Source organism: Sus scrofa, chromosome 5 (assembly GCF_054392235.1).
Source record: "Sus scrofa isolate SSC_HxYL_T2T_F1_AM1 chromosome 5, Sscrofa_HxYL_maternal_Yorkshire_Landrace_v2.0, whole genome shotgun sequence".
NCBI lineage: Eukaryota > Metazoa > Chordata > Mammalia > Artiodactyla > Suidae > Sus > Sus scrofa.
Window position 1 is genome coordinate 23,753,043 of NC_139387.1, and position 21,958 is coordinate 23,775,000.

Consider the following 21,958-nt stretch of genomic DNA (forward strand, 5'->3'; position numbering starts at 1 on the left):
TTAAGGATCTGTGGCATTGACACCGCTGTGGCTCGAGTCACTTCTGTGGTGTAGCTTTGATCCCTGGCCCCAGGAACTTCCACGTCTTAGACACAGCTAAAAAAAAGGAAGAAAACTGGAAACATGGAAGTTGTTGTCTTAAAGAGACCTGATCTTCTCTTTTGAGTGGTATAAGCATATGCTTTGTTAACCAAGGGCTTAAATTTAAGCCAATTTGGTTCAGAAAAAAATATTAGGAATGTGGTCAATATTAATAAGAAAGACATAATCTATACTCTTCACATTCTCTCCAAGTGGAGGTGCATTTTGTTAGAGAATAATTCTCCAAAATTAAAAAAAAAATGATTCATAGAATTTTTCAATGAAAAATGCAAACTATTTTTAACTAATTTAAACAGTGAAACCAGTAAGATTTACAATCTGAAAAATTTTTAATTTAAAAATCTATAATCTGTAAATACATAATCTATACTTAAATAAATCTCAGATAAACCTATTTACCATTATTTTTATTTTTATTCTGTCTTTTGTCTTTTTAGGGCCACACCCACAGCACATGGAGGTTCCCAGGCTAGGGGTCGAATTGGAGCTGCAGCTGCCGGCCTATGCCACAGCCACAGCAACACGGGTCTGAGTCACATCTGCAACCTATACCACAGCTCATGGCAACACCGCATCTTTAACCCACTGAACAAGGTCAGGGATCAAACCTGCAATGTTATGGTTACTAGTCGGATTCGTTAACCACCAAGCCACAATGGGAACTTGATAAACCTATTTATAATTAGATTATAAAGACAGGAAGGTACTCTAACGCTTTGTTTCTACGATACGGATATTGTTCAATAATTTATTTTTTCAATATCCTACATTCCCTCCTCCCTATCCTTCCCCTGATAGGTGGATTTTGAACAAAGATATGATACATTAGATCCATCCTGTTCCCTTTCCTCTTTTATGCTGGCTTTTCTACAGACAGATTTCAGACTCTTTGAGGTCTTGTCCAAGGTGCTGGAGTAGATTTGGATTTCTGGCAATGCCTATCTGATCGCTCTGACTAACCCAAGACATTCTTATTGGGATGTTCAAAGCCAAGTTTTCAATACCTCTGTAATAAAACTGGTAGTTTAATCCACATTTACTTGCCTATTTTCTCTCTCTAGTTGACTCAGAACTCAGGCAAGGAATAAAGGTGGAATTTCTTCAGGTCGCAAAATCCCAAGATGCCAATGAAAGACCCAAACACTTTTGTGTATAGAAGTGATATTTACACATTGGAAGTAAAGTGGGATGATATATACCTCAAAATTCTAAAATGTAAGTAGCTTTTGCCTTAGGAATTCCTCTTATGATGATATAAACTAAGGAAACAATGGACTTTTCTATAAAATATTTAATATATAAGTTTATAAGTTAAATGAGAAACTTTATTAAATAATGGTTTACTCATAAAGAGCATAACACAAAAAATCATGATGCGAACCTATATTTTTACCATATAAATATTAACAGTTATTGGCTTAGAAAATATACATATATACAAATTTCAAACATATATATATTCCAATTGAAAACACAGACATAAAGCAAATTTATTGTATTTTCATAATACTTTGTTATCTATGAGTGGAAGAGTATCCACAAATATCTTTTCATCAGAAAGTTAGCACTTTGCATTAAGAATGTGTCCTTAAAATTGTTGCCTCTTATTATCTCCAATGACACGATTCCCACTGCTGCCTGTGTCAGGTATTTTGCCAAAATTCAGTGCACAGTAGATTCACTGGTCATGTTTGAAATTTAGTCACAAAGGACTCTTTTATTTATCCACATAGAGGGCTTCTGTTTATCCAAAAGAGCCTGAGATAATGAAATATTCATCTTATTTCACTAGGTAAAAAACCTCCTTGCCGAGAGATATCAGAAATTGTCTTTTTCAAAATCTTCTAAGAATCATCTTATATTCCCTAGACATTTAAAATAAATGACCTTTTTTCCAACTTTGAGAGCGAAGAAACTGTTTCCTAGGTTGAAAGAGGAAGAGAATCTTTAATGAGAGGCTGTTGGCAAGTCAGAGAGCCCTACCCATCATAAAAAAAACTGCCTGTGAATATGTATGTCTTCATGAGAAGGGCATCTGTGCACATATATGAGTCCACTTAAACTTTCAGTTTCATCTTTGGGACTATCAGGATTATACAGTCAACTAAAGCCATGATTACCTTCCATTAGAGTAAGTACATTCTTCTTTGGTAATTTCAGTTTCTTCCTTCATTCAACATTCTAGTTTCTTGGTCTCAGTCAAAGATCACACTCATCTATCTTTCCAAATATATATTTATTTATTTTCAGGACCACACTACAGCATATGGACGTTCCCAGGCTAGGGATCAAATCTGAACAGAGCTATAGCTGCTAGCCAAAATCACAGCCACAGCAATGCAAGATCTGAGCTGTGTCTGTGATCTACACCACAGCTCAAGGCAACACCAGATACTTAACTCACTGAATGAGGCCAGGGGTTGCACCCTCATCCTCATGGATTCTAGACATGTTTGTTACTGTTAAGCCACAATAGGAACTACAGATTTATCTACTTAAAAATCTGAGATAGCAATGAATTAATTTAGATAGCTCTGAAAAAGAAAACAGTATTTTGAAATGTCGTTTAGTATTAGAATGAAATTTGATGCGATTGGACTCATTAGAAATATTTATTGCGTACATCACTCGAGATCATTAGAGTTACCCGTTTGCTCTCTTTATTATTTGTACCTACGGCAGAACCAGCCATATCTTAGTTTCTCAATAGATAAGACCTTCTGTGATTTAGGATGGATGGGGAAGAAACACAAGAATGAGTGCCATGTTGAAAATCTTGAAATGTACACATCTAGAGGACTCTGGAAAGGAAATACTAAGAAAATGAAATCAGAATGCTTAAAAATTAATGAGTGTTCACCATGTTCCAGATGCAGCTCTAGATATCATATGTATTATCTATACTCGTTCGTCCAACCCTAAGATGTACACACTATTTTTGATTTCAGGTTTGCTCTTGAAAAAAAGCACAAGATAAAGAAGTTGAACACTAAGGACACTCAGAAAGGAAATAGGGAAAGTCCAAACTCAACCCTCTAAATCTCATCTAGATGCCCAAGAATGAGCTGAATGTTGAAGCCTCTAGACTGTAAGATGTATTTTTCCCACAGATATATATTTGAAAATCATCAGCTTATCTGAAGTTATTTTACGTATGAGACTCTCCTACACAAAGAGCAGAGTGAAGGAAAAGACTGACTCTAGAAACAGATTTCAGGATGATCAACAAGCAGAATGATTTGCAAAAGAAAAGGCACCATGAAGGAGAATGAAAAAGAACAGAGAGGTAGGAAGAAATTCAGCAACATGTGAGAGAGTGGAAATTAAGCTGTCATCACTTTCATAAGTTAGAAGTTTACACAGAGAGTTTGAAGTAAATGAAGACTCGATTATGTTTAACAAGTGACACATGAGAGAGATTATTGGTGACCTTGTCTACAGTAGTTAAATTGGTGCAAACATCATATGAATTGATGTATAAAGGGTTAAAAGGGCAAAGGACACAATTATCACATAGATGGAACATAAGTAAAAATGCTGAAGTATGATTAAGAAGTGATCACGGCTTCTTAAAGCTGAAACAAGTTCGACCAAAAACATTTCAAATACCGTAGATACAGTTTTTCAAATGTTTATAGAAACCAGTTTAGGATTTTAATATCAAAAAACTGCTCTTACTGAGAACCCTCTGATTGGAAAAGAGAAACAAAACTCTCAAGTTCTAGCAAATAGGAAACTGTACAAGCTCGTTAGAATGCATTAGGGGTTTCACTGTTAAAGGAATCAAAAACAAAGTAATCCACCCAATGATACAATTCCAGACTTCAGCTTGTAAACTGGGGAGAAATTCTTTGTAACACAAGGATATCCTAGGTGGCATTAAAATACATAACATAGTCTATCCCAATAGTGGCAGGAAAATACAGCCAAGGATGAATATAACAAATATTAAGTACACACATTTGAAATAAAATTTCAACCAGGAAAACTTGAAGTGTTTGGACTAGAGAACATGTCTTTGTTTTCTTTGTTTTATGTGTGTGTGTATGTGAGTGTGTTTTGCTGCCACACCTGTTTCATGTGGAAGTTCCCAGGCCAGGGATCAAACCCACGCCTCAGTGGCAACTTGCCCCACAGCTGTGGCAATACTGGATCCTTAACCTGCTGTGCCAAGTGGGAACTTCCCAGACAGGACGAGAACACATTTAGGTGAATCTTTAAGAAAATATATCAAGTAAAGATGTCTTGGGCACACCTTCTATAAGTTGGACTGAATATGCTCAAACAGGATAAACTATGTGATACCTGCCAGTTTAATAATCCACACACATGTAAACTTTAGCCTTAGGATTTTCTTAACAAAGAACATGGTTAGGGTTGGGGAGAGGTACTTGTCTTCGAGAAGCATGTCCAGAGATGGGAAGTTTAGGGCAACCAGACTTGTTAAAGCAACTTATTAAAGGGGACTTTTTTTTTCCACTGATAGTAATAAGGTGATATGCTGAACTGACACTAATTATAGCTAAGCTGTACGTTCATTTGAAGCCGCAGTATGAAATAACAGGATTTAAAAATGAATATTCAGGAGTTCTTGGTGGCCTAATGGGTAAAGGATCCAGCGTTGTCACTGCTGTGGCACAGGTTCGATCCCTGGCCTGGGTCTTCTGCATGCTGCAGGTGGGGCCAAAAAAAAGAAAAAATGAATAGTCAGTTTGTGTCTCACAAAGGGGTGATGAAACACTGTCATGCACTCTGTGCTTGCTTCTCCAAGAACCAATTGCATAGGAATCACTCTCAGATTCACTTCTTTCAAGGTTAGAAAGTAGCCAGGGCTCTGGAGTTTCTCCTACAAAGTCTTCCATATGTGGTTTCAAGAAGATTGGGCAAGAGATAATAAGCAATGATGCAAAACCAAACCACAGTAACAAGCTTCATCTTGCTGGGGCTGACAGATGACATTCCACTGAAAATTCTGCTGTTCATTTTTCTCTTTCTTTCCTACATGTTGAGTCTATCTGGAAACCTAAGCATCATCACCCTGACTCTGATCGATTCTCACTTTAAAACACCTATGGATCCTTTCCTCCAAAATTTCTCCTTCTTAGAGATTTCATTCACAACTGCTTGTGTTCCCAGATTCTTGTACAGCGTATCCTCTGAGGACAAGTCCATCACTCACAATGACTGTGCCAGTCAACTGTTGTTTACAGACCTCTTTGCAGGGACAGAATTCTTCCTCCTGGTCACCATGTCCTATGACCGCTACGTGGCCATCTGCAAACCCCTGCATTATGTGGCCATCATGAGCAACAGAGTCTGCAAGAACTTCATCCTCTTCTGCTGGGTAACAGCACTAATGATCATACTCCCACCAGTGAGGCTGAGTTTGGGCCTGGAATTCTGTGACTCGAATGTCATCGATCACTTTTGCTGTGACGCTTCTCCTCTCCTGAAGGTCTCTTGCTCAGACACACGGGGGACAGAACAGATGGTTGTAGCGTGTGCAGTGCTGAGGCCATCATCACCCTCGTGCGTGTAGTTCTTTCCTACATTTACATCGTCAAGACTATTCTAAGGTTTCCCTCTGCCCAGCAAAGGAAGAAGGCCTTCTCCACCTGTTCTTCCCACATGATTGCGGTTTCCACTACTTAGGGCAGCTCCATCTTCATCTACATCAAACCCTCAGCCAAGGATGAGGCAGCTGTTAATAAAGGAATTCACTCCATGTTACCTCTATGTCACCAATGTTGAATCCCTTCATTTACACACAGAGAAACAAGCAAGTGAAGCAAGCTTTCCTTGACTTGATTAAAAAAGCTGAACTCCTGTCAAAGATGGAAAGGGAAACTGAATGAATAAATCCAAGTCAAACGAAGCTTGGAGAGGCACAAAACCTCAAGTTTCAGATACTATTTATTATCTCTATATCACTTATTCTCCAGTCATCATCCCATGAACCCTTCTTTGTAAACTCGCTTACTCTGAACTCTTGACTACTCCAACATTTGCTCTTCATCAAAACTAAACTCTGGATGATGATGTTTACTCTACCTGGCAGAAATTTCTGTGTGTCTTAGCCCTAGCCATCATCCCTGGAAACACAGTGGACCACATTTTTCTCCCATACCGTTAGGTGTGGCCATGCAGTCTTCTTTCTTCTTTCTTTCTAGTTGGTAAATTTTTCATTATGAAGTAAAATTGTGCTTCCAGAACAGGTGAAAAAATAGTGCAGACATTACCCAGATACCTTTCAGCCAGCTCCCCCTAACGGTAAGCACCCTGCATAATCATAGTTCAATTACTCATGCTATGGAAGGAACACTGTATACAAACACTAATGACTGAAATACACATTTAAGGATGGCTCGTGGTCCCAAACCAGTCCTGGGCAAGCAGCAATGATGCCACCACCTCCAACGCCCACGCCCCCGCTGCTGCAGCACGTTTTGCAGGCTTTCTCGGTGTCCCAGGTCAGATAGGCGGAAGCTGGGCCTCGCACAGGATTTCTGACTCCCTATCCCAGCACTTGTGGGCTGAGCATGCACAACAGGCTACGGACCTGGCTGAAGTTCATGAGTCCCTGGGAAATCCAGGAGGGCCAAGCTTTCGGCTCAGGTTTAGGGGTCCCAGAAGAGCGAAAGATTAATTGAAAAATAATTAAATAAAAATACAATAAATCAATTAAGCACAGACATTATTTGGATTTTCCCAGTTTTCCTATTAACATCCTTTCTGTTGCAGGATCCAGTCCAAGTTACTATTTGACAAGAAATCATGATGACCCCTTGGTCTCCTCCAACTTGTGTTCTCATCCTGTCTTCACTCGACCCTCAGGACCTCAAAAGTATGAACAATTGTGGTTAAATTCTACTGTTTTTTTTTTTCCATTTATACTGTTATTTACCCAATACTGGAGTAGGTATCTTGTTGATGTAGTATGTATAAAACAGTGTTCTGTCACAGTGAAAATGGAAGGAAAATTGGGTATTCATGTAGAAACTTAGAGACAAAGAGCAAAACTGGAAAACACTGGGTGGTATCCAGATGACAATTCTGATACCAAAAGAAAACTACAATGAAATAACTTCTTTGGTCATTGCAGTAGAAGCAAACATTCCAACACTGCACACATAGCCTCTATATAATGTCAAACTCAGCCACTTACTTGCATTTAATAGTAACCAACCCTTCCAAGTAACTCATAAGTCCATTCAACCTGATGAGTAGTGAAGACTTAGAGGAGCAAAAGGACATTATAATATCCACAAAGTTATATCACATGGATAATGCTTTCTAAATCTATAGCTAAATACAGTTCAGAGAATAAATGGAAGAATTTAAATGAACTGAAAAATAGAGATGGGAGAACAGACCAGAGGGCATAAAGATATGGACTGCACTACAAACTGATGTCAGAAAAACATGATCTTGAGGAGACCTATTATTCATTCTCAAAGAGCTGAGAATTCCTCACATTTCATGGGTCATTATCAGGCCAAAGAAGAAAATGACTATTCATTGCATTGATTGGGGTTTTTTTACGCTATGGCCTTGGCATCACAATTGCACACAAGTTTTCTCAGTTCACTGTGTCACTTGAGTTGGTGAGGAGTGTGAGAAGTACGAGTCAGCCATGAGAAACATGTACATGGTTATCTACATTCATACTTCTGGGACTGACAGGTGATTCTCAAACGCAGCTTCTCATTTTTCTATTTCTGTTTGTCTCCTACACGCTGAGTATAACTGGGAACATGACCATCATTATACTCACTTTGGTAGATTTTCGCCTTAAAACTGCCATGTACATTTTCCTCAAACACTTCTCCTTTTTAGAAACCTTCTTCACTACGGTCTGCATCCCCAGGTTCCTATACAGCTTATCAACTGGGGACAAAACTATTTCCCATAATGCTTGTGAGGCTCAATTATTTTTTGTCTTCCTTTTTGGAGCCACAGAATTTTTCTCCTGGCCGCCATGTCCTATGACCACTACGTGGCCATCTGCAAACCCTTACATTATGCGACCATCATGAACAGCAGAGTCTGTGGATGGCTTGTCAGCTGCTGCTGGATAGCAGGTTGGTTGGTCATATTTCCACCACTGTGCCTGGGCTTAAACCTGGAATTCTGTGACTCTAATATTGGTCATTTTGCCTGTGATACTTCTCCTTTGCTGAAGAAATCTTGTTCAGACACCCAGCTCATAGAACAGTTGGTTCTTGCCCTTGCTGTGTTGACTGATATCATGTCCTATACCTACATCATCAAGACCATCATAAACTTCCCATCCGCCCAGCAAAAGATGAAGGCCTTCTCTACCTGCTCTTCTCACCTGATAGTGGTTTCTATCACCTATGCCAGTTATTCATCTATGGCTAACCTTCAGCAAAGGATGATGTAGCAATTAATAAGTGCGTGTCCGTACTCGCCGCTTCAGTTGCCCCCATGCTAAACCCATTTCTTTATACCCTGAGGAACAAGCAAGCGAAACAAGCTTTCACAGACTTAATAATCAAAGGAATTTCATTGATCTCAAAGAAGCAAAGGAACGTTGAAAGCAACATAAAATAGAAATGTAAATACAAAAGGAGCAGTGCACCTTAAAGTCATACTCTTCAAGTATCTTTTCTCCCTCTTTCTGCCACACTTGCAGCCTATGGAAGTTCCCAGGCCAGGCACTGAATCCAAGCTGCAGCTGCAGCCTGTTCCAGAGCTGCAGCAATGCTGAATCCTTAACCTGCTGCACCACAGCAGGAACTCCATAATCTTCAGTTCTTAACTACTGTGCCCCGTTCTACTCTATGTTCACATTAAATGCTTACAACACTGTTACTCCTGAATTTTGGCTCCCAAATCATCATTTCAATGCTTTTGTATATAATCACATTGAGACATTTCAACACTTGTTGGAAATAAATGTTCTCCAAGATGACATGTCATATCAAGAGAACATGAAATCAAATTTCTAGGAAAAGGGCCTTACTTAAACTCTAACATGGCTCTATTTGATAAAAAAAAAAGTAGTAATTCCTACTTGCAAAGTAAAAAATCAAATTCTGGAACTAATAGGATAATAATGAAGCCATGGTATCCATTACTTTCTTTAAAACCAAAACTCCAAAAAGAATACAATTACAGTTACTCTTCTCAAGCAGGAATAAGATAATTTTCAAAATATTAAATGAGTTAGTTTGAGTAAAAAGGAATGTATTCCAACATTAAGGGTTTCTACACCAGGAGGTCTATATCTATCTTGTTAAAAAATATATATATATAAAGCCCAAAGATTTAGAGTTTAGTGACTGGATTCTCTCTAAAGTGGAAGTACACAGCCTCTACATTAACTCATCTGATAAAATGTGGTGAGATAACAAAACCTTCTTTATGATACAAACAGAGCTAAGTTAAGCCAACAGCAGCCAGTAGTGATTCTGTCTGCTTGGTTCACTGCTGCAGTATTACCACCTTGAATAGTGCACAGAATATATAATAGGTTCTCAACAAATGTCAACAGAAATTAACGGCTGGGATTTAGAAAACATAAAAAGAAAAACGTGATAGTGACTGGAGGACACAAAAGAAGAAAGAGAATTCAATGAGCTTCAGGCTTGCTTATTTGGAATTTATACAATATCTAAGGGCACATTCCCAGCTTTTTTCTTAAAGTCTCACTCAGCCTCTCAAGAGTCTGCTGCTGTAGTCAAGGTGGTTTTATCGTTCATTATACTCTGACATCTCTACTCTTTCTTGGAGACAATTTCCCCCAGGACCCTCTACTGATGTCCCTTTATACTAAGGGAATCAAAGTGATGAACTGAACTGTCTACTGATCTTCTATTTTTGTGTATTTGCAGAGAACTCTTTTAGTACACAGAAAGATGCTGAGCCTTTTTCTAGGACAATCTATTAAGACTACACATGTATCGTGTTCACACTCCTGATTTTTATTTCTGGATTGTGATTACATATATATATATATATATATATATATATATATATATATATATATATTTATATGTTGTCTTTTTGCTACTTCTTGGGCCACTCCCATGGCATATGAAGGTTCCCAGGCTAGGGGTCGAATCAGAGCTATAGCCACCGGCCTATGCCAGAGCCACAGCAACACGGGATCCGAGCCGTGACTGCAACCTACACCACACCTCACGGCAATGCCAAATCCTTAACCCACTGAGCAAGGGCAGGAACCGAACCCGCAACCTCATGGTTCCTAGTCAGATTCGTTAACCACTTCGCCACAATAGAAACTCCATTACATGTATTTTTAACACATCTGATGAGAAACCTGTATCAAAATCCATATAAATATAAAAACTTTTCTACCTACTGCTGAGAATTTCTCCTATAGGAGTGGTCTGGTGTAAAAGCAGTCATGGGAACAAATACATTTACTGAAAACTTTAAAGTGCTTTTTTATTACTAAAAATAAGAAAGGTAAACCACTTAAGTTTCCAAACTGGTGGTACTTATTACAAATAGAGATTAAAATTATATACATTCGGTCATTAATAATTGCCATAAACCTCCTCATATTGATAACTAAAGACAACCATCATTGGTTGGGTGAAAATGGTAGGTTACATTTTTCTGCAAGTTTACATATGTACTTATGTTTGAGTGGGAAAATCAATGACACTGCTTTTATAAAATATTTTATTTACAGTGGTAATCTCTATGCCACTTTTTTTTCCTTTTTGCCTTCATATTCTTCATAAGGTTTATGAGTTCCTTGATTTTATTGGCCAAGCCCTGGCATGCAGAAGATCCCAAGCCAGGGATGGAACCCACGCCACGGCAGTGGCAATACTCAATTCTTAATCACTAGGACACTAGTGAGTTACTTAATTGAAAGAAAGAGAGAATGCTTTCTCAGGTCAGCTTCATTGCCTTAGACAAGACAGAAGAAATATCATTTCATCATGTGACTTCTATTAGCCTGCATCACCACAATGTATCTAATGCTAGTGCTGCATTTTCTTGATCTTAAGGGCACTGTCCCCATTGCTGTGAAGTTGATGGCCAACATTGCATATTCAAATTCCTTGATGACTTTCAAAGCTGGGTCTCCAAGGACTCTTTTCTTTGTTTACTATAATGACTCCTTATTATAGGTAGAATACATAAATTAACCAGCCATAATATTTGGTGCCAACTATGGTTTCCTGATGAATAAATTCAGAAGATCAGCTGTCCATAATCATTCAATACCCCAGGGAATGCCTAGCCCCAGAGACTAGGCATTCCTTTTTTTTCTTTCTCTTTCTCTTTTGTTTTAATCTGAAAAGAGAAGAACACATACTCTTGGTGTAAAAAGGCAGAGGCCCTCATAAAAATTCTCTATCCTGTAGGAGGGCTCTGGGCATTTCCAGGGATTTTCTAGCTGAGTGTAATTTCCTCAGAAAACTTAGCTTTCAGGTCTCTACTAGCATATACCTGTTCAGCCTGTGTCTCATGATGAGAATGTTCACATAAATGGTCAACGGATGCCATGACATAATTCACTGCTTAAATGTAAGTATAAAAATGTTTGAGGCCACAGTTATTTTTCACAGTACATATGCATGTGTTCTGGCAGACGTGGGAGGTGGATGGGAAATGTCATGATAGATTTCTCTCTTCAAGCAAAGGGTTAGAGTTAAATAACCAATACGATTAGCATTTGATGGGACTATCCTGTAGTCATTTCTGAGATACAATTATTTTTATCTAGAATGATGGCCCTAGAAATCATTAACAGGCCTGGTTGAGGAATATTCAGAAATAAAAATTCCCACAAATACACATGGACACACAAAAATAAAATCAAGAGTACACATACACAGACACAAATCACTTGCAGACTCACATACTGAAATTTTATCCATGTTTTATTTTTTGCATAAATAAAATACTTTGTGAAAGTCAATTACTTGGTCAATTTCAATATGTTGGCATTATCAAATATTTAATATTTATGTAAGACTAGATTCAGAGACAAGAAAACTATTGATTATTAAATGTGAAATAGTTTTAAGACCCAAACAAAGCTGAGTCAAATATCAGGAGAACGGCTGGGTGGTGAACTGACTTAATGAGAAAAAGAAAATGGGACAGAGCTCCTCAGTGTGGACTATGGTCACCATCGATGACACTGCAGTGTTCAAGAGGGTATGAGCTTCCCATTAACCTTGATCGATCCTGAGCCTCAATTAAAATCCCTCCCTGTGATGGTACCTGTCTACCCTGGAGACTTCATCCTGTACACTGAGCCTATAGCAGAAGCAGACAGGGTTTACGGGCTCAGATGAAAGAGAGAAAGACATTGTTCCACACTGTGAAATAAGTTAAACAGAAAAAGACAAACGCCATATGATCTCACTTATATGTGGAATCTAAAACACAGAAACAAACAAACAACAAACACACACACCAAAACACACACACACACACACACAAAAAAAAAAAAAAAAAAAAAAAAAACGAATCCTCGCTGACAAACAAAGAATACATTAGTGGTCTCAGAGGACAGGAGTGCAGAGTGGTGGGAGAAATGGATGAAGAGGCTCAAAGGATAGAAACTTCAGTTATAAAGTAAATAAGTTTTGGGGATGGAATTTACAGCATGGAGACTAGAGGTCATAATACTGTAGTGCATACGTGAAAGTGAGTAAGAGAGTAGATCTTAAAAGGACTCAACACAAGAAAAACATGTTTGGTAACTATGTAGGTGATGGGTGTTAACCAGACTAAATCGGGAAATAATTATTGCACAATGTCTGCAGTGATCTGTTATATACCTGAAACTAATCTAATGTAACAGGTCAATTATACCTTAAATAAAAAAAATCTCCTTGGTCAAATGTGGATGGTGTTAGGGGAACGACTAATTATTTCTAAAGTTAGTAAATAAAGGGACAGAATTTTTTTAAAAGTTCCCCTAGTACAAGTATCAGTACTTTCTGAGGAAAATATTGTAAAAACACAGGAAAATGGCTTATTAATAGGAAATCCATTTTGCATTTAGTAAAGGTAAAAGAATGTGGATCCCTGAAGACCTTACTTACAGGTTAGAAAACTATGATTACCTATCAATACAATAGAGGATAGATGAAAAATAACTTTCACCTAGCTATTGATCTTTTAACCTAGGATAATATAATCTCTACACTTTGGCCTTAATATTTCACTGAAGGAAATACTGAGCCAACATGGAAGGATCAATATACCAACAGGAATAAACAATAAAATGGTGGAGTCCCCACAATGGCTCAATGATAATAAACCCAACTAGTATTCATGAGGAAACAGGCTCCATCACTGGCCCTGCTCAGGGGGTTGAAGATCTTGCATCACCTTTAGCTGTGGTGTAGGTCGCTGATGTGGCATAGATCTGGCACCGCTGTGCCTGGGGAATAGGCCAGCAGCTGCAGCTCTGATCTAACCCCTAGCCTGGGAACTTTCGTATGCTGTGGATGCAGCCATAAAAAGACACAAGAAAAAAATAGATAAAGGAAAACCCGCTGGCTGCACTTGGGTGATGTTTAATATTCATCAGCTCTGATATTACACATGAATTCAGTGACTGCACTCATTGAGATTTTTCCCTCAACAGCCCATTCATATCAGGTGCATCAATCTAATTATTTATTATTCCTGCCCATCTTTGCTTCTCAAGCACCTCGGTTTTGACAATGAATTATATAATAACACTACCTTTGTTTTGATTACCAATACAAATACTGTCGTCATGAATCCAACATATTCAGGTAAATGTGCATCAATAACCAGAGCGCAGTGATTCAGGCCTGGGACTCTGGAGCCCTTCTGGGTGGCTACCATGTATCTAGGAAACAGTGGCCACAGACTTTATCTCTCTGTGCCCCATTTTTCCCATTTTTAAAATGGAGACTATATACCTCCCGACCTCACAGGATATCCTAAGGCTTATATGGACTGATCTGTCACATACTCACACCAGTGCATGGACCATGGCAAGAGACTTCTAAGCATGTATTATTATGCTTATATGGAATTATATTCATATGATGGCTTCTACTCAATTAGGTTATAAGAAAATACATGATGGAGGGCTTAATAAAGACAGCTGACACTGAAATCCAGAGAATAAGAGGTTGAGAAGTAAATGCAAAATGTAAAAACAGAGGCAAAAAATGTGGACTTGAAAGAAGTGAGAATGGAGTAAAGAGTTTCACGGAGAGGGTATTCGGCAACTATTGTCTTGACAGCTTCTCCACAGTATAGTGTTTCAATCTGAGGGGTTAAATGAACCATCAAAGCACAGCTTTTGTGTCCTTTAGCGTTTCACTCATACACTCAGCAGAACCTCGCAAAGAAATGAAAGTGCAGCAAAGTAGCCACGTTGTACTGCACAGTGTGATCCAAGAAGTAACATAACATCTATAGGAAGTAAAGCCTGCGAAATTATACAAGCGGATGTTTTAGAGATAAAACCGCCTTTACCTTTATAATGACTGATCAAACAACAGAAAGCAAAAAAAAAAAATATTTTAGAGAGAACTGAAAAGCTTAATTTGGGTCCTGATAGGAAACTTTATTTTAGGATTGTAATAATTCCCAAATTCTACACCAAGGGCGTGAAACTGAAGGTAATTCATTTTTTTAATTTCACATATGAATTGAAGGAAAACATTTGACGGTATTAAAAATTAGCTATAATATATGAAATGAAAAATAAGTTCATTATAATAAAAAAAAGGACAACCCAGGTTAGGATCTAAAAATACTTAATTCATTATAAATTAATTTTAGGAGTTTACTAAAGGAAAAGTTAGACTATAAGTCAACAACTAAAACTTATATAATTCCACTTGTCCCCATTAGGTATAAATAGACTGGGGAGCTCAGCTCACTGGAAACTAGGAAATGCATTCCTTGGAATAACAAGTAAAACTGATGGGTGCTGGATGAGTGAAATGTGCAAGAGAGTGCTCACACTGGCTGACTGTCACTGAAGTCTGCAGTTCAAGGCTATGTCATTTTCATGCAGGGTTGGCAAAATCCAGGAGTCAATAATGAGAAACCACACTGCAATAACAACATTCATCCTTCTGGGACTGACAGAAGATCCTCAGCTGCAGCTCTTGCTTTTCCTTTTTCTATTTCTCACCTACATATTGTGTGTAACTGGAAATCTGGCCATCATTATCCTCACCCTGCTGGATCCCCACCTTAAAACCCCCATGTATTGTTTCCTCCAAAATTTCTCTTTCCTAGAAATCTCATTTACAACTGCCTGTATTCCAAGATTCCTATACGATATATCAACTGGGGACAGAACAATTACCTATAACGCATGTTTCACTCAATTATTTTTTACATACCTCTTTGGGATAACTGAGTTCTTTCTCTTGGCAACCATGGCATATGATTGCTATATGACCATCTGTAAACCTCTGCATTATATGACAATCATGAGCAACACACTCTGCAAAACAATGGTTGTCTGCTGTTGGGGGGCAGCACTTCTGATTATCCTCCCTCCACTCAGCTTAGATTTTCAACTGGAATTCTGTGATTCTAATCTCATTGATCATTTTGCCTGTGATGTGTCTCCCCTCCTAAAGATCTCATGCTCAGACACCTGGTTAATTGAGCAGATGGTTATAGCCTGTGCTGTGTTGACCTTCATCATCACCCTTGTAGGTGTAGTTCTCTCCTACATAAATATCATCAGAACAATTCTGAAATTCCCTTCTGCCCAACAAAGAAAAAAAGCCTTTTCTACCTGTTCTTCCCATATGATTGTCGTTTCCATCACCTATGGCAGCTGCATCTTCATCTACATCAAACCATCTGCCAAAGAAGAGGTAAATCTCAATAAAGGAGTGGCATTGCTTATTTCTTCCATTTCACCAATGCTGAATCCTTTTATATATACTCTGAGGAATAAGCAAGTTAAACAAGCCTTTCAGGACTCACTCAAAAAAACTGCATTGCTTTTAAGAAAGTAAAATATATCTCTTGATGAACCAACTCAAAAGACAAACATCCAACCTTATTTTTTCATTAAGCTGACAACCAAGAGTGTAATTTTGCAACTTATAGTTCAATCAGGATGACCCCACTGGCATTTATTCATCAAGTTTCCCTTCATATGCTAAAGAACTAATTATCAAACACTGCTTTATGGGGAAAACATATATTATTTTTCATCCTTGGCCCTGAAACCATCACAGATAAATAATTCCTTTTTCTTCCTTTAGATGTTTCTTTCCAGATATTTTAAAACATTGGTGTAGAGATGTCATTCTTTTTTATTGAATTACAATTGATAGACAGTATTAGTTTCAAGTGTACAACACATTGATTCAATATTTTTATAAAGGATGAAATGATCACCAATCTGTCGAGCCTCCATATGTCGACACATTAATTTGGGAGAATTATGAGCACTCTTAAACCAATACAGTTGACAACTTAGATGAAATGGGAAAGGTCCTGAAAAAATACAAATGCCACACCTGACACAAAACAAAGAAAACATCTGCATACATCTCTATTTTACAAACTGAATTAATACCCAAAAATCTTTTCACAAAGAAAACTCCAAAATCATGGGGTCTTATTGGTGATTACTATAAAAGGGATCAATAATCCAATCTATGAAAATCCTGACACAACACATGAAGAAAGAATAGTTTCTCACTCATTCTAAGAAATTCACATCAATCTGATACCAACACCAGAAAAGGAACTAGAAGGAAATTGTAAACCTGCACCCCTCATGATCACAAATGCAAGCATCCTTAAAAATTTACCATCAACGTTCAATCGTAATAACCAAATAAAAATGGCAGAGAAAATTTAGTAGATCCTTCCTCAAGGAAGTTACATGAATAGCCAATAGCCAATACATGGAAAGAAACTCAGTAACATCAGTCATTCAGGATATTCCAATTATAACTAAAATGAGTGACAAGCTTCTTAGAACAGCTACAATTAGCCGAGGGAACCCAGGAGGAGGTCTGGTCCACAGGAGAAGCAAGGCACCATGGTAAGGGAGGGCAAGAGGAGGAGGGCCTGAATGCCATAGGAATATCTTTCCCTGCAAATGCATGGGCACCTCTGGCAGAGGCTACAGGGGTCAAGATGCCACTTGCGTGGGCTGTGGGTACTGGGACCCCTCACGTGCAGGCTACAGGTGGCCAGGCACCTCTTGCTTGGGTTAAGGACAGCAGGGGGCTGAGCAGGATGTAGTGCCTCTTGCATGGTCTCCAGCAGTGGGAAGCAAACCACAGCAGTCATCGCAGACACCAGAGGTCGGCGGGGCATGCCACCACTAGGGGTCTGTGAACAGGCACCACTCGCAGCCCCAGTAACCTCAGAGGTTAGCACACAGGAAGGCACTGCAACTGAGCACGACCAGTTGATGCTCTCACTTCCCTGGGAAGACACACAACCTTTGACTGCCACTGCCAAATGCTCTGGGCACCTCCTATCCCTGCCTGAGGATCAGTGTCACTTCCTGGGGCCCTGCAACTAGGAGCAGCCTATGCCACCTTCACACAGGTCCTTGCCACTGTCAAGGGCCCAGCAACCAGGCACTGGCTACTAGCCCTGCCCATTGCCTCCATCTCCCTGGAAGAGCCTCAGGACCCTAAAAGTAAAGAGTAAGCCCTCACAGAATACCCAGGGGTACTCATGCATATAAATAGTCCTCCAAGACTGCAGTAGTTCTTTTCCCAAAATTCACAGAATAAGACAAATATAAGCAGAAGGAAGAAGCTCAGGAACCATTCCCAGTTAAAAGAACAGGAGAATTTATGTGAAGGAACAAACAAAGACCTCTGTAGTCCTACAGACACTGAGTTCAAAAAGAGACAGTGAAAGTTCTGAAGGAAGTCAGAGCAAATGTGAAGGAATTCAGAGTGGATATGAACAGCAATGCAGACGACTTTAGAAGGGAACCAGAAGACATAAAGAGGAGCCAAGAAAAACTAGAAAATTCATTCCCAGAAACACAAGCTGAGGTAAAGACACTGGAGAGCAGAATGAACAATGCAGAGGAATGAATTAATGACCTGCAAGAGAGAATAATGGACATCACCCACTCAGGACATCAGAGAGGAAACCAAATCAAAAAATATGAAAGCAATTAAAAAGTTCTCTGGGATAAGGTAAAGAGGCCTACTCTATATATAATAGGGATTCCTAGAGGAGATGAAAAATAAAAGGGTATTGAAAATATATTTGGGGATTTCCCTTCATGGCTCAGCAGAAACAAATCTGACTAGCATCCATGAGGACACAGGTTTGATCCCTGGCCTTGCTCTGTGGGGTCAGGATCTGGCATTTCTGTGAGTTGTGGTGGTGTAAGTGGCAGGTATGGCTCAGATCCAGCATGGCTGTGGCTGTGGTGTATGGCAGCAGTTATAACTATGATTCAGCCCCTAACCTGGGAACCTCCATATGCTGCAGATATGGCCCCCCCCCAAAAAAAGGAAGAAAGAAAGAAAACATATCTGATGAAATTATGGCTGAAAACTTGCCAAATCTAAAGGAAACAGAAAGGAAGGTCTAGGAAGCACAGAGGGCCCCAAGCAAGTTGAAGCCAAACAGGCCAACATCAAGATATATAGAAAAATACAGGCCAATTATCTTTGATGAAAATGATGCAAAGATTCTCAACTTAATTGTAGCCAACTGAATCCAACAACATATCAAAAGATCCTATACCACCACCAGGTGGGATTCATCCCAAATTCACAAGGATGGTTCGACTCAGGCAAATCAATCAATGTCATACACCACATTAACAACAGAAAAGTCAAAAACCACGCAATCATCTCCGTAGATGCAGAAAAAGCACTTGACCAAATCCAACATCCATTTATGATAAAAATTCCTATCAAAGTGTGTATAGACGGAAACATACCTTAACCTAATCAAAGCCATTCTGGTCAAACCCACAGCTAGAATTACACTCAAGGGAGAAAAGCTGAAAGCCTTCCTGCCAAAATCCAGAACAAGACAAGGATACCCACTCTCACCACTTTTATTCAACATAATATGCTTAGTCCTAGCCACAGCAGTCACGCAAACAAAATAAATAAAATGTATCCAAATTGGAAGACAAGAGGTAAGAGTGTCCCTCTATGCAGATGATATGATATTATATATACAAAATCCTAAGGACTCCACACCATAAGTACTCAAGCTGATCAAAAACCCCACCCCAATGATGAGTAAGAAAATGAAAATGTTCAATATTTTACTGGAAGATCTGATATGAGAAAAACATCATCAGGATAAATCTGAGTGAAAAGAAATAAAACTATTGCATTTAATTGATTTCAAAGTCTCATTCACATTTTGCTTCTCCGAAATGGAGTTATGTCATACAAATGAATGATATCTACCATTGCTCACAGTTTATTCAACAATAATCTAGAGATAGAAAATAATCTAGAGATTGAAAATAGAAAATAATCTAGAGATAGAAAATGATCTAGAGATAGAAAACTCAGGAAACCTCCACCTGCGAGTGTGAGCGTGGACTTATAAAAATGGGTGATTGGCAGTGCACCCACTATTTCCATGGACATATTTGTGGTCAGTTTTTGTCACACTCAGGAATTTGGGGTGAAATGAGTCTCTGAAGCTATGATGACCAAAGAGTAAGTATGTTCGCCTTGGTCACTTGCCTCACCTTGACACAGAGATAGAATGATGCTTGCCTCTGAAAACTAAGATGATTTGATTTTTTTTTAAGAAAGAGTCTTTTGAAGAAATTAAAGAAGGCAATTTTTTATAGTGATGAAATAAACCCATTACATTCAAATGTCAGCCAGCTTAGGCATTAGTAAAATTATCCCAGTGCAGCATGATCTTTTGAACATCCAGAAGCAACCTTTCTCAATATCTCATTCACTCATGCAAATGATAAATATGTAGACACATGCATTGCAGAGAGATGTGTGTGTATTTATGTCCAATAGTAATTACCCTACCCACTTGTAAATTTTACAACAAAAAGCATGTCTTAAGAATAATTAAAGATTATGACCCTGTACTTCACTATAAATTAGTTTGTTAAACTTGTATCTAGGCACGATAATGATCATACTAGGAGAAAAAAAAATATGTTTGCAACAAAGAACACTGCTCTGCCAACAATGTGCCAGCAGAGGGAGGATACGTGTGAACAGGTACATTTCATTCCTATAACTTCAGGTGATCTATGATGGTTGGTCCCTTTATGGTCTTTAAATACCACCTCTCAGGAATTAACTTAGTTCCATTTCTTTAATATGGTGTTTTACACATGAGGTGCTGAACAGTAGAATCTGGGCACAAAGTGGGGGCTGCTTCCTGCCTTCATATCGGTAGGGAAAAAAGGAAAGAAACAGATGAAACTATTCATAAGGCCTCCAAGGGATGCTTTTGAGTTAGTAATGTAGGAAAATGACAGCTTTTGAGATACACTTGCCAACTGGAAATATTTGAGTAGCATCAGGGGTAAGTGATTTAGGCCCAAAGAGGAAACAGCTAGAAATGGACATAGAGAATTACAAATTATTGATCTCAGTTTGTAATTTCTCAGTGAGGTGTGTTAAGAGGTAGTAAGTGACATCAAAAAAGAGAAAACTCTGAATAGAAAATTAAACAGAAAGAGGGAGGCATCTGTCACTGTGGTCATCAGTATGAGCTCTCAGCATCCACAGGTCATGGCCTAGAGTAATGCCAGAGGGATTAGCAGTAACTCCTCCACCAAAATGAGCTATAGCAATAGCTCCCATGTTCAAAGGTATGGAAAACATCTGTTAAAGACATTTTAAAAAGGAATGCCAATTGCATTGAATGAGGAAGCCAAAAGTGTGTTTGAGGTTAGTAGGTTAAATGTGGGATGTGTACGTTTTAGAGTGAAAATTTTTTTGAATATTTGATTATAAATCTGAAATTCCACTAATTTCATGATATAATTTGAATGAAGCATAGTCTTGAATCTCAACAAAATTATTTCCTCCTGCTGAATGCTAAGATAGTAATAAGCAGAGGGTTGCAAGGGGAACGAAAGGCATTTAACCCAGACAAAGGTGGCTCAAGATAATTTCTCAAAGGAATTCATGTTGAAATGGAGTTTTAACTAAAGAACAACCCCCCCTTGGCTAAGAAGGCAGCTGCAAGTCTTTCCAGCTGTGCTAATCACTATGCCACCCTTCTTGTAATAATGTAACAACTGTGTGCTCTCTGTCCAAGCCAGCAGCCCTGCTAATTAGGTACCCAGCATTGCTTATCAGTTCTGCTTCTGCAACCTTGCTTGCTCAGTTTCTTAGGGAGGAACACTGTCTGCTTGGGGATGGGGGAGGTCTGGGATGCTTACATGGGAAAATCAAGACCTTGTAGTGTATAAAAGTTACTGAGAACAAAGACTTGGTGCTCAGACTCTGGAGGTGACTCCTCTGAGCCCGCACCAGTGCTGAATAAACCTCGCTTTTCCATATCTCCGAGTGCTGTTTGTCTCCTTCCGTTGCCACAGTTTTTGCAGTTTCTGCAACAATGTAACCCCCTACATGAGTGAAGGATATGTCAGTTAGCCACTGGAGACAGTAGAAGGGAATCTAACCAGACAAACCACTGCACTGAGATGTACCAATAAATCATTTCGGTTTATGGCAAGCAAATGCTATCACTAGTGGAATGATCACAAAACATTGAGGCACATGTAATCTTCGATATCAGATATTCCACTTAGAAACATAAAACTAGTGTATTGTTAGGGATCAAATATTCATATAAACTCTTTTATACATCATTACTGCATGCCCCAGTTTTGACTTTTAGAAAGAATGCCTGAAATTTAATGAAATTCCAT

The 21,958-nt window shown here is 38.7% G+C and overlaps 1 protein-coding gene and 3 pseudogenes across 3 annotated transcripts in view; 3 read left to right on the forward strand and 1 right to left on the reverse strand.

Annotated features, from left to right (window-relative positions):
- Nucleotides 1–21,958, reverse strand: part of LOC110255239 (olfactory receptor 6C1-like) — a 371,689-nt gene that overhangs the window by 301,100 nt on the left and 48,631 nt on the right. The window contains exon 3 of the mRNA XM_084955875.1: nucleotides 15,869–15,936. The gene's annotated coding sequence lies outside the window, so the exon portion shown is untranslated. The remainder of the gene's footprint in view (nucleotides 1–15,868; nucleotides 15,937–21,958) is intronic.
- Nucleotides 513–5,957, forward strand: LOC100153112 (olfactory receptor 6C2-like; annotated as a pseudogene). Its single transcript, XR_014845338.1, has one exon. The product of XR_014845338.1 is annotated as an olfactory receptor 6C2-like (transcript).
- On the forward strand, nucleotides 6,880–8,676 carry LOC146403230 (olfactory receptor 6C2-like; annotated as a pseudogene).
- Nucleotides 10,811–16,094, forward strand: LOC146403231 (olfactory receptor 6C68-like; annotated as a pseudogene). Its single transcript, XR_014803301.1, has one exon. The product of XR_014803301.1 is annotated as an olfactory receptor 6C68-like (transcript).